The sequence below is a fragment of the Meriones unguiculatus genome, chromosome 7 (assembly GCF_030254825.1).
Source record: "Meriones unguiculatus strain TT.TT164.6M chromosome 7, Bangor_MerUng_6.1, whole genome shotgun sequence".
NCBI lineage: Eukaryota > Metazoa > Chordata > Mammalia > Rodentia > Muridae > Meriones > Meriones unguiculatus.
The window spans coordinates 4,186,368-4,200,368 of NC_083355.1; positions in this window are offsets into that span (position 1 = coordinate 4,186,368).

Sequence of the window (14,001 nt, forward strand, 5' to 3'; positions counted from 1 at the left end):
GCCAGCTGGCTGTGGAGAGACGTTGATACCTTCTCTCCCTAGAAATGGGTTTTCCTGGAGTCAACTGGGCTTTGGGCTTCCTGGGAAGATCAGAGAGAGAGGAGCCCCTAAGGTCAATGAAGTAGAACTGGCCTGCCTGGTCCTTTAAGCGTCTGAGTTACAGGGCTGGGGGCCTTGCTGAACACCTTGCTGGATGGTGGGGGAAGCTGTGGTCAGCTTGAGTGGAGACTTCCCTGGAGCACCATAGGAGAAGCCAGAGACTGGCCAGGGACCCAGGGAATGGACCATGAATCAATCTAGCAAGTCATTTAAGTCTAGAAGTTTACATTAGTCAGAGAGTTATCCAAAATTCTTCTGGTAGGTCACCTACCCCCAGCCTGCCAGGCAGTGGGGACAGCAGGAAAGAGGTCCCAAGCCCATGATGGGGAAGAGGGAGAGGAGAAAACTGGGAGGGGGGATGGGACTGCAGAGAAGGGGGAGGGCTGCTGCTCCCTTTCCAGAGAACAAACAAGAAAGACTCGAATTTTTATGATCTTGGATGTCACTGTCCAGTATTGGGCAAGGTCGTTACAAAAGCCAGCCTTATCCAGTGCATGAGACTGCAGCTCCCATGGTGGGTGGAGGGTCCAGAGGAGAGACATGGCCACCGCTGTACAGTGGGCCAGAGTCCACTCTCCACTGAGCTGCTCTGGTCTCAGGTACAATGCAACCCCCAAAGCCAAGGCCAGCAGAGGGGACAGGGTCACTGCTGGAGCCAGGGGTGACTCAGCTCACCCTTAGGGTTCCCCATCATGTGAGGAGGTGGATTCCAGATCAGAACAGGGAGCCAGCTGTAGTGGTGTGTACCTGTGGTCCCCAATACGTGGAAGACTGAGGCAGGACCCCAGGAGTTTGAGGCCTCCCTGGGCAGCACAGCCTGCTTCCCCTGGGTCCTGGCAGAGGGGGACTGTGATGTGGGGTTGGCCAGAGGAGGGCAGATCCAGCGAAACAGCCATCGCCCAGCACCAGCTATCCTCATTTTATTTGTCAAAGCTAACTCTCAAAATCCGCTCTCCTCATCACCACCCTCCAGGAAGCCCTGGCCCAGAGAACTTTGCTGAGCAGGGCTAAAGGAAACCTCAGAAAATACCGAAGTGTTCTGGAAGCATGCCAGGACAGTGGCTGTCTGTGCTGTCTTCTCTGGGGACAGAAGGCTACCTCGTCACAGCGCGTGAAGTCTGGGGGCTGGGACTTCAGCAGCAGCTCTCGGACTGCCTCTCTGCCTCCCTGCCACAGAGTCACTGCTCCTCAGCCTCGCTGGGGTCAGCCTTATGCACCGCAAGGCCCAGCCTTTGTCTGCCCTCCAGGTCTGTTTAGAACTGGCTCCTCAGACTGAGCTGGAAATTGCTCCAGATGCGAGAGGCTTAGACAGGCCGTCAGCTTCTCCCCAGTCGCCTCCTCGGTCTAGGCAAACAGAGCTAGAGACGCTGTTGGTAAGAAATGGAACGTTTAACCCAGCCTAGCAGCAGCTGCTCTCTACTCCAGTAAGAATTGCTTGCAGGCTGGCATGCTGGCTAAAGCCTTTAATCCCAGCCCTTGGGAGGCAGAGGAAGGAGGCTCTCTGTGAGCTTGAGGCCAGCCTGATTTGCATGGTGACTTCCAGGACTATAGGAGAGCCTGTCTCAAACAAGCAAACAAACAAATGAATAAAAAAATCACCTTTGCAAAGGTGACAGGACAGGTTTCTGGCCAATCATGTTGAGTGTCTGGGAAGGTCTGCTGTGACACACAGGGCCATGCAAATTGAATCCACAGTGCAAGAACCAGGAGAGGGTCCCCTCTGAGCAGGGACAGTGCCCAGGAGGGACCTAGGGGAGGCGATGTCCAGACTTATGATGCGTTTCTTGTTCTCAGAGGGCGTCCCTGGCACGGTTGCTGCCAAGATGCACCATGCTCTTTTCTTAGAACCCAGGTACTGTGTGCCTGTGTGCATATGTGTGTGCATACACTTGTGTGTGAGTGTGTGCATGCGTGCATAGCTATGTGAACTTGGAAATACACATAACTGCAGGTGGAGGCCAGAGGCCCACATTTTATTTGCTGGGGTAGACTCTCTTGCTGACCCGGAAGTTAACCAAGTAGACCAGCCCCAGAACCCTCTTGTCTCCGATCACCCAGCCTGGGATTTTGGAACACCTCACCACATCAGCTTCTTTTCCACACAGGTTCTACACATCTCGCTTGCATAGCGGGTATTTACTGACTGACCCACTTTCCTAGCTGGGGGCTTGGACCCTTCTCTGTGTGGAAGCCGGCCATGAGTGGGGCTGTGGTCTCTGAGAAAGACTGGAGGTCCTGGGTGCTCATTCTGGGGAGGGGTAGACTCTTCCAAGCAGCTGAAGTCAGCGTTCAGGAATGGCAGCTCTGTGGGGGCCATCTTCCAGAAGGGAGATGGGGAGGGTCACAGATGCCGCCTCTGTCAAGACAGGTGGGCAGCTTGGGGCTTCCGCCCTGCTTGTGATCCTTCTGAGACGTCCCGGGGAGACCAGCTGTCCAATGACACAGCTGTCCATCTTGAACAGGGAGAGCAGCTCTGCCCTGGGCCCCTTCCAGGACTCTCCCAGGTGTTCACTTGCCGTTGGAGGACATCGCCTCTGCAACAGACATTGGTAACAGCAAAATGTCGGGCAGCAAAGCCTAGTTTCCTAAAGCCCGTGCAGGTAGCAGCCAGCTGCTGGCCTGTGCCTTCCCCTGCACTGCGGCACGACTAAGAGGTGGGTGGACAGAGGGTGTGGGCAACATTAGCAGATAGCTGAGGCCCAGCGTTGGCCTGCAGGGCTGCCTTCCTGCCTGCTGCCTGCTGCCTGCCTTCAAGAGTCTCTATTCTATCAGTGCCTGAGGACGGAGGGAAGAGGCAGCCTGATAGCCCAAGCCCACAGGAACACTGAGGAGCCCTCTGAAGGACCCCTGGCACTCCACTGAGGCAAGGTGGCCCCTGGCAGGCACTGAGGAAGCTGGGGTGCATCAGCCCCATTTGAGCAAATGTTATCTGCTCAAGGGAACACCAAAGGTGGGGGCAAACAGGTGCTCATAAACCATGCTTAGGACAGCGACACCTGAGAGATGCTGACAAAGTGACTCCATGTCCTCGAGACCTGGCAGAACCCTGAGAACACCCTAGAAAGGCTGAGGGATCTAGTGGACTCAGTATATTACTCTTCAGAGGGAGGCAAATGGAGAGGGGAACCCCTGGATCAGGGGACGGTCAGAAACTGAGGAGCGCCAGCTCAATTTTCTGTAAACCTAAAACTGCTTTTAAAAATTTGTCAGAAAATGGATGCTTTAAAATATACTTTGATTTGGTCTTTGGGAGGCTGGGGCAGGAGGGATCAAGATCCCAAGACCACCATGAGCTACATAGTGAGAAGCCAGGCTGGGATAGGTGAGGCCCAGGCACAAAATACCAAAGCAAATTCTCTCCAGAGGGGCAGGAGAGAAGGCTCGGTGGCTAAGGACATTCACCGCTCTTGCAGAGGACCTGGGTTCAAAACCCAGCACCCACAAGGAACCATAGATACAGATGGTTGTGAGCTACCATGTGAGAGAGGCGTCCTCTTACAACCTCTATGAACACCAGGCACACATGTGGCACTATCCATCCATGCAGACAAAACAACAACAAGAAAACCCTTGCACACATAAAGTTAAAACCCTTGCCAGAGTGTGGTGGTGGCACACACTATAACCCTAGCATTCAGGAGGTAGAGGCAAGAGGATGAGTTGTTCCAAGCCAGGCTGTGCCACCTGCGGCCCAGACAGACAAGAAGGTGGTGTGAGCACGCACTGGAGCCCTTGCCCTCAGAACTCTGTCGAACCCACAGTGGCTGCCCATGGCCTTTGCCTCTTGCCCCGGGTCTCCCAAATCAGCCCCCTCCATCTTTGGACAGCTGCCATTCTTCCTCTGCCCTAGACAGAGCTTTGCTTCCCATGTTCAGTCTTCCCAGCCCTTGCGTTTCTGGGGCCAAAGGTGAGAAGCTGGGGCCTTCTGTGTGTTTGTTTGAAGGCTGGATGTCATGTAGCCCAGGCTGGCTACATAGCTGAGGATGATTGTGAACTCCTCCTCCTCCTGCCTCTACCTCCCAAGCGCTAGAATCATAACCAGGAGACGCCACATGACCAGAGAGAGACAATTCTTACCTCATCCAGACACGGCCCTCCCCAGTGATTCACTCAGAGAATGGTCCCAAGCCCACCGCCCACACGGCCTGGGGACGGGACTAATGTAAGCTTCTGTGTTTTCTTGTCCCAGGGGAGCTGGTAGCAATGGTGTTGGTTGGGAAGCTTCTTGTCCGGTCTCGCCCTCTCTTGGGCAGAACACCAAGTGTGCTCTGGGTTTGAGGAGCTTGCTTAGGAATGAGAAGGACAAGAGCTGGGTACAAACATCCAGGTGCCAGGAGAAGCCAGGCTGAGACACGGCCCACTGGTCTTTCTAGGCTGGGCTCCTGACTCTACAGTGGTTTTCCCGACAGCCACTGTGCTGAACCTTTGTCTCGTTCCATAGTGACTGTGTTGTCCTCTTCCACGCTGCCTCAACCCCTGACCAGCGCTGAAGCTGCTGCGGGCATTCTCTGGCCGGACAGAGCTGGGAGAAGTGGGTGTGTGCCCTTGCCACCACCTCCTACCCCACCAGTTTCTCAGAAGAGGTTTCTGTCCATCTACCGGTGCCCATCAGCCTGTCCACCCGCCAGTGCTCAGGCAGACCGTGCTTAGGAAAGCTGTCTGACCCTCTTTCAGGGACAGATTCTTGTCTCTGGCTTTTAAACAACTCACCTTGCAAGGCCCCAGTTCACATTTCTTTCTTCCCTCCTTATTTTGCCTTGAACTTGCTATATAGCTAAGGATGACCTTGACCTTCTGATCCTCCTGCCTCCTCCTCCCAAGTGCTGGGCTTACAAACTTGTTCCACCATGCCCTGTTTAAGCTGGGGATGGAATCCGAGACTGTGCGGCTGTGCATGCCAGGCAAGTGGGCAACATCTCCAGACATCTATTTTTCTTTCTCTTTGTCTTTGTGTGTGTGTGTCGGGGGGGGGGGGGGATTTGCTCAAGATAGGGTTTCTCTGTGTAGCCTTGGCTGTCCTGAAACTTGCTCTGTAGACCAGGCTGGCCTTGAACTCAGAGGCCTGTCTCTGCCTCCCAAGCGCTGGGATAGAAGATATGCACCACCACCACCAGCCTAAGCTTTCTTTTTAATAGTGATACTGAGATACGAGTCACCTACGTACAGCAAACCCATTTCAAGGGTGTGACCCTGTGAGGTTTCTGGTGTTGTTGGGAGGATCAGATATTTATTTTTATGTGTTTGGGGTTTTGCCTGCCTGTATGTATGTGTGCCACATGTGGTGGTTTGGATAGGAAAGGCCCGGTAAACTCCTGGCCATAGGGAGTGGCACTGTTAGGAGATGTGCACTTACTGGAGTAGGTGTGGCCTTGTGAGAGGGGCTGTGTCACTGGGGAGGCGGGACTCTGAGGTCGTATGTGCTCAAGCTCCACCCGGTGTGGAACGCAGTCTCCTGCTGCTGCCTCTCCAGCGCCATGTCTGCCGGCACGCTACCATGCTTTCCCACATGGCGACAGTGGACTAAAGGCTCTGAACTGTAAGCCAGCCCCAACTAAATGTTGGCCTTCACAGGTCATGGTGTCTCTTCACAGCAGTGAAACCCTACGACACCACCTGTGCGGCTCCCACAAAGGCCAGAAGAGGACACTCGATTTTACATCCCCGAGGCACCATGCAGTCCTCTGGAAGAGCCCCGGAGCCCTTGACTGCTGAGCCGCCTCTCCATCCCTGGTTCTGGGTTTAACACATTCGCTTGTGCTGCCAGGCCACTTGAGAATGCTTCTGTCACTTATAAAGAAGCTCTCTTGTCTCAAGCTCCAACCCTGTGACTCCATCCCTTCCAACCCAGCTCTCAGCAACCGCTGTCACAGGAGTGGAAGATGGTGGACATTTTAAAAAGACTCATTTATTTCCAATTTTGTGTGTCTAGGTGTTTTGCCTGGGTGCACATTTGTATACAGTGCCAGGAGAAGGTGGAGCCCTGGAGTTGTATGTAATCTCAAGTTACGATGTGCTGGGAACAGGTCCTCTGCAAGAGCAGCCAGAGCTCTCTTCTGCTGCCTCGTCTCTCCAGCCCTGAGGGGGACATTATGGCTGCCTGGGTTTTGTTTGGGTTTTTTGAGAGACATCACTCTGTAGACCAGGTTGGCCTCAGACTCACAGAGGTCTACCTGCCTCTACCTTCTGAGTGCTGGGATTAAAGCTGCGATGGGCGTTTTCGATGGGGCAGTTTGGAGCAGTGACAACTCCACCATTCATCAGCCCATAACCCAGCGCTGTGCTTACGTAGCAGCCGCCTTACGTCACGTGTCATGGCTCCTCAGAACAGCAGACTGAGCTATTGCTGCCTTGAGAGAGGGAGGGTTAGTATTTCCACTTAATGGAAAAGGAAGTTGGAGTCCAGAGGAGAGAGAGGATGGCCACGGAAGCCGGGCCTTTCTCGAAACGCAGACCTGCTGTGCTTCTCCTTCTGCCAACCAGGTCAAGGGTCACAGTTGTATCCCTGAGTCTCTGGGCTCTTGGAAAAAGCCGCGTGCCCCCTTCCCCTCCCGCTGTTGTTTTCTTTCTCAGCTCACAGAGAACCTGAAAACAGTATTTTCTCTGGCAGCCGCTATGAGAGCAGCAGCCAGGACTGGCCTTCTTGATGACCTCGCCTCCTGGAGCAGCTGCTGGCTAGACTTGGCTTCAGAACTGTGGATTCGCCTCTCCACCAGGGCTGGAGAGATCAGAGGCCTTGGGGAGTGGGCTGCATAAGACCTCTCTCAAGCTTCAGACACAGGGCCAGCAGTTCGGAGAGTATGGTGTGCCCTGTGGGCCCAGAGCTTTTTTCATTCTTGAAGAGTCCAAGGGGGGTAGGGTCTCCTAGGCAGGCTGCCATGGCCAACTTCTTCCTTCCCACCTGAGAGCCTCCTGAGGGAGCATTATGAGCTCTCAAGAACGCTGTCCTTTACAACTCCCATCCATGCGGACCTATCCCACAGGCCCCCGTATGCACACCTGGAGGAAATGTGGTCATAGCCATGGGGCTGGTCGTGGGGCAGTCATCTGGCCCTATCTGATCCTCAGTTACACTCAGATGGAAAACAGGCCCCAGAGAGGAGAAAACGGCAAGGGTGGATCTGAACAAGATTTCTGGAGGAGATGGAGGTGCAGTGGTACAAGGCCATTAGCCTGCAGGGAAAGCATGTGGGGAGGATGCAGGTGGGGGAGGAGCCATACTGGGGAGTGGGAGGAGCCTTGCCCGGCCTACTGTAAGGAGAACTCGCACGTGTGCGCAAACCCCCCCCACACACACACACTTTTTTTTTTTAACTGAACTATGATATCTGGTATTTGCTACAAAAGAGCCTCCTCTGGGTGGACAAAAGGGAGACCAGACTGGCTGATGTGATCCTCTGCACCGATCATCTTATAAATGGAGCCTCCTCTGGTCTGGTCACAGGTGAGCCACGATCCCTCAGGTGGCGACGGCAAGCCGGCCTGCTGCCAACTGCACCCCACCCCCTGCTGTTGACTCCTGGGCTCAGCAGCAGCCCTCAGCTCTGAGTAATGAACGCACCCGCCTGCCTCTCGGAAGGAACATGTGTTTCCAATCTTTCTGCTCAGCGGTGAGTCACCACCAACAGCTGCTGCCGGCTCATCTCAGACCCTGCTGACCGCTGGCTCCACCTCCACCCCCTCCTCACAGCCAGCCTGGCTCCTGGGCCCTGGCTGTCCACATACAGCACACTGGCCCTCCGAGTGACTACCCTGCTGTCTGCCTGACTCTGACTCCAACTCCAGCTCTCTCCTGAACCATTATTTCTCCCAGACAGCAGCCTTATCCCTTCACTGGGGCCCATATGAGGTCTAGGCACTGGCACCCAGCATAGTCTATTTCTTGTGTGTGTGTGTGTTCATACACAACTATGTGTAGGCCAGAGGTCAACACTGGGATGTCTTCCTTAGTACTCTGCACCTTATTCTTTGAGGCAGGGTCTCTCACTGAACCTGGAGCTATTGCTTCAGTAGCCTGGCTGGCCAGAAAACCCCAGAGGTGCGCTTGTCTCTGCCTCCCCAGGGCAGGGCTTGCAGGTGCAGCCGCCACGCTCTGCTCTTCCGTGGGATCAAATTCACACCCCTAACACTTTACCCACAGAGCCATCCTCTAAGCCCACAATTTTACATCCTACTAAGAAGTGGTTTGTGCTACGAGAGAGAAGGGATCCATCCTTTATCCCAGCCATAGTCCCAGCTCCTGGACTTCAAGAAGTTCCTTGGAGTGAATGAGTGGAGACTCCATGAAGTATACCCTTAGGAGACATTCAGCCAAGGCTGGGCATGGTGGCACAACTTGTTCAAGGAGTCTGGAGCAGATGGATCTCTGTGAGTTCCAGGCTAGCCTGGTTTGCATAGTGAGTACCAAGGAATCCTGTCTTGACAAAATAAAATAATAGGAATATTCAGTCACTAGGGAAGACAGACCTGAAAACAAGTCACCTATGAGATAAGCCACAGTCTAAAATAGGGTGGTGGGCGACTGAACACAGAGTCCTTTTTTATCCCTTATCAAGACTACTTTTTGTCACCGTACAGTCCCAGCTGGCCACCTCTCTGGGACTTGAATCATCTATATCATGTTCAGATGGCCAGTTCTAGGGGAGGGGTATGAGGCCAATACAGGGCCCACAGGGAAGGGATATTTAATGGGCCAGGGCATGGGCACCAAGAGTGCCTAGGAGGCCATGTCCCAGACATTCCCTGCCTCCCCACAGCATCACAAATGATCAGATGCCAAGCTAGAGTGACAGGTCACAGGACACCAGAACAGGACAAGATGTCTGGGTCATTCAGGACAGTTGCCAGCCCCCTTTCTACCCGGGAAGCTCCAGGAACAAATGGACAGCCAGTGTCCTGAACTATCTTGCCTTTGATGCTGAACAGCCTCTGTACCTGAGGAAGAGTTGAGCAGGCACCGGGCCTGGTAGCACACACCTTTAATCCCAGCACTCTGGAGGGCAGAGGCAGATGAATAGCTGTGACTTCTAGGCCAGCCTGAAGCACAGCCAAGGAGCTGGGCCCAAACTTCAGACAGCAGGGGGAATGGAGTAAGGATGTCATGCCTCCTTTTCCATGAAGCCTCGCTTCCCCTTTTCTTCCTTTGCTAGGATGAGATCCACCCCAAGCCTGCTCCTCCTGCCTCCAGCAGGACCAGGGCTGGCTTTGAATCTAGAGCTGACAGCCCAGCGCATCCTGGCTGAAGGATGACGGAACAGGAATGCCAAAGCATCTCCAAAGAAGCAAGAAAGGAGGAAGGAGGGATGGGGGGCGCCAGTCATAAACACAGAAAGGAAAGGGGCACGTGGGGGGAGGGAGGGGTGGGTTCTCTACACAGAGCTAATCACAGCCTCGCCATGAGATTTACTGCAGCACTCAGCACCAGCCTGCAGCTTGCCACAGAGCCCAGCCTCCGTTCTGTTTGGATTAGGCGATGACATCATGGCCAAAGGCAGTCACTCCCCAACAGCAGAGGAAGCAGAGGATGGTGGCGGGAAACCTGAGCCTCTCGAGCCTCCCATCCCTAACCAGGGAGTGGGCCAGGGAACCTGAAACCACCATCTCCAAGAAACCCCTGCTGAGCTGGGCTGTGAGCTCTGGGTCCCTGACCCCTCCCTGCTAGCTGACCAAGTTTCCTGGGGAAAGGCAGACTAGAAGGGTGCAGGGTTCCCATCACCCCCCACAACCGGCTCATGAGCAAAAGCACATGACCACATGCCCAGGGCCAAGAGGAAATAGCCTGGGCATGAGGAAATGAGAGCAGCAAGCCTGGGGCGTCCACTTCTAGCATCATCTACATTCCTGAGTGTTTCACTGAGCTGGTCTAGAGGGTCCCCTGGAGCCCCATGGGGGCAGAGGGGAGCCAGAGGAGTGGGGAGGGAAGCCAGAGACTCTTAAAAGCCTGCCGTCTGAGCCCCTCTCTTTTCTGGGAAGAGGGCAGGGATCCCTGGCTTTGCCTTCCTTTTAGGATGGAAGCCCTGAGGAACAGAGGAGGGTCTAGGCCTTGCAGAGTCCCTGTGAAACCAGCCTACCCAGGCTGAAGCTCAGCTGTCACTGTCACGCCAGCCTTCCTCTGGGATGCTGGCCCAGCCAGCATAGTTCAGATGTGGCAATTTTTTTTTTTTGGGGGGTCGAGGCATTACAGACTTCCACCAGAACATCCTCCCTCCCTGTACCAACTTGGGTGGGGGTAGGACTGCTGCTGGGGGCTGTGACACTGTGTCTCACTGAAGGCTGCCTGCACAGGGGCTGGTGTCTCCCAGGTTGACCAAGGCGGACATGGAATGCTGGGCTCACAGGCTTATGAGAGCCATGCCTGGGAAACAGAGGAGGGGTTGAGAGACAGGCCACAAGGTTGTGGGAGATGCCAAGCCCTCACTTTAAAGATGTACGGGACAGGATGAAGCCGGTCTTTGCTACTTCATGGCTTCTTCTTTTTTCCATCCTTTATCCCCATGGTTTCAACCACTATCACTAGACAGGAGAGAAAGAAGGATGGAGGGAAGAAAGAGAGAGAGATTCTGAATCTAATTTCTTCCTCCTTGTTTCTTCTTTGAGCACTACTACCAACCAGCCGCCATCAACACCCCTCAATGACCACCAACCACCAAGCCTGCCTCTCTGGCCTCTGCATTTATAAACCCTCGGAAACATTCCCAGAATTCCAAATGTCACACAATCGCAGAAACTATCTGCAGCTGGCAAAACCACACCTCTGATAGAGTGCTAGGCAAATCATAGTCAGCTGCTGCAGATAGTCTGAAGCGGCCCCACATCCCCACATCTGAGATTAAAACAAAACACATTCTTAAAGTAATTCTGTGGGTTGGTTGGTTGTTGTTTGTTTTTCCAGAGAGGTTTTCTCTGTGTAACCTTCATTATCCTGGAACTCACTCTCTAGACCAGGCCAGCCTCGAACCCAGAGATCTACCTGCCTCTGCTTCCCAAGTGCTGGGATTAAAGATGTGTGCCACCACTGCCCGATTGTACCTGTGTTTTTAAAGAAACCAGAATTTCAGAAATCTTGCTACAACAGGACAGGAGGAAAGCTGAAGGGAGCCGTGGCCAAGAGCAGACCTCACCTAAAGTGGGTATTTGATGAGCTGTGGCCAAGGCCTTCCCACTGCCATAGAAGGGAGTTCAGTGGTTGGGGGAGGGGTGTCCTGTCACTGCCAGCATGAATTCTTACCTGGTTCTCAGAGCTGGACGGAAAGCCCCACCCACCCCCAGCTCTTGATATCTGCCTCCTTCGTAAACATCTGTTTCGATTAGAGGCATTCAGTGTCACACAAATGAAACGATAGGGACACTATCTTATCACGCTGGCTTTGTAAGTTAGTTATTGTATCTTCTGCCTTTTCTCTGTCCCTGACCAGTGGGGATAGTGTAGAACAGGACTCCCACCTGGGCCTCAAGGTCCCTAATTTGTCCCCAAGCGAAGTGTTATTTGCTCCAGAAAACAGAAGCCTGCTCTTCAACATTCTGCTCCTTGCTTCACTCAGGGCCAAAGATCTGAAGCCATTTCTTTCAGTCAGTCAGTTAGTCAGTCAGTCAGTCTGTCAACCAGTTTATCTCATGTGAGCTCCAGCACGTGCATAGGGCAGTATCGGTGAGCAGGCCAGAGGTTCTCCACTTCTAACATATTGAAGAGGCCAGATCTCTCTTCCTTGTTATGCTGCTGTGCTGTGTACCTGAAGCCTCTGTGTGCCAAGAGTTAGAAGAGTGTGAATAAAGAAATGAAACGCCTGTGGAAATGCCCTTTAGAACACCCACCACAGGACTGTCAGGCTGAGGCACGGTTGCACCCTGTCTGCCGGTCCACAAGATGTTAACTCACCATCTTGTCAGCCTTGGAATGTCCTGAGTAAACAGCCCCACGGGAAGGACGGACCCCACCTGCCTGATGTGGCCAAGACTCTGTTGCCCAGCTGGGTGGGGAGGATCATCATGGTGCTGCTGGGAATCCCAGGTCACACTAGTGCCGTCTCCTCTGAGAGAACCAGATCCCTGAGCCCATGCCCACCTCCCGACAGCCTCCCAAGACCCCTCCCCCCACAACTGCTCCTCGAGCTTCCTGTTGTTGGCTCAGGGTCCTTTTCCTTGGCATGAGTGGCCAGTTTTGATGCCTGCATCTGAGGAAAGCATCTGGTTCTCCGGGAACCTGCCTGAAAGAGCGGGGGGCGGGGCTTCCGCTCCTCTCAAGCTGTTGCTGAGGAGAGAACAACACGTGCTTGGGAGAGTTGGAGCAGACAGGGCGTACCCTCTTGGGCGGCTCATCCTGAGTGCCAGGTGCCTGTTCCACCCAAAGGCACGCTGATTCTGTTTACCTGGGGGAAGCATAAGGGAGGTGCCCTTGGCGCTTCCTCCTGGCGTGGACAGTGTTTGCTGGGTCCGCCCAGCGCATGTTTGCTGGGTGTGCTCAGAGGTGGGAGGGGCCAGCGGACAGCTCTGCGAGGCTCCAGGCCCCAGCTCTGGGCTGAGATCTTGCAAGTGTGATAGCTCCAAGCGTGTGATCCTGAGATCCGCTGGCCTGGAAGACCCTCCTCTCCTCTCCCCAGGCCCCTGCTTGTGGGCCTGGCAAGTGCTGCCACCTCCCATCTGTCAGGAGAGTACCAGAGACAGCATCTAGGGGTGTATCTAGTTTGGTAATGTTTGCCCAGCAGCCTCCGTGTTCCAGAACTGCATTAATGGGTATACTGGCACATACCCAGTCCTGACGCTCAGGAAAGGATCAGAAATTTAAGGCCATCCTCTGCTATGTAGCAAGTCTGAGGTCAGCCTGGGAATCCAGAGAGCTGAATCCCTCTTCCTTCTCCCTAACCCACAAAAACGGAGATGGAGGAGGCTGTTTGGGCTGATGGCAGGAAGTCACCAGTGCTCTTCACTCCAGCTCTTGCCCTGTCCCCATAGAGGAAAGGTGGGGTGACCATGGAGGGGCAGTCCTTTCCCCAGGCTTGCCTGGTGCCTGCAGAGGTCAGAAGAGGGGATCAGATGCTCTGGGATAAAGGATAAACAGATAGTTGCAAGCCACACCATCTGAGTGCTGGGAATCGAAACCCAAGTCCTTTGCAAGAGCAACAGAAGCGCTTAACTGCCAAACCATCTCTCCAGCCCCTGGTTTCCAGGTTTTTGCTGTTTCTTTTTCACTCCCTTGATGAGACTGGCCTCAGCCCCTTGGAGCAACTCCTGCGTCGGCCTCCTCGTTTCTGGAATTGCAGGTGTGCTGCCCCGGCCATTTAGGACGGTGGAGGGTTTCGCTTGCTTGTTTCTTTACTTGGTGGGTGGGGTGGTTCCGTCAAATCCACTATGTGACTGAAGATGGCCTTGCTCTTCTGAGCTCCCTCCTCAGCCTGCGTAGTGTTGAGATCACGGTTGTGTACCCACACACCATTTTAGGAAGGTTGTTTTTTTCTTTTTTATCATCAATTTACAGATAAGTTTGGAAAGTCAGCAGGGAAGGCACGTACTGCAGTTTCTGTTATCAGTTCCCAGGCTCCTATTCTGATTGCCTGTCCTCCCAGAAGACGCATCCCGTCCTGTTCTGTTCCTCTCAGAACCCTCCCACGTCACTCAGAACACATCCATCTTCTCGCTTCCATCCGCCCTGTCCACATCTTCTCTCAGCCCTCTGACCCTGCTCCAGCCTCCACTCTCCTTCCTCAGTCTCTTTGGGTACATCATTGGCCATCATAAGACCAGCACAGTCCAGCCTTGGGGCCTCGGGGACTATCTGACAAGCCAGAGTTGGACCCGGGACTCTGTTAGCCCACCCACCCACGTAGAGAGGAGAGGCAAAGGGTTTGCTAAGCGTTCAGCGAGCCCCAGCAGTGTGCTAATGGGGTGTGGTTGGACTTCCATCACTTATAG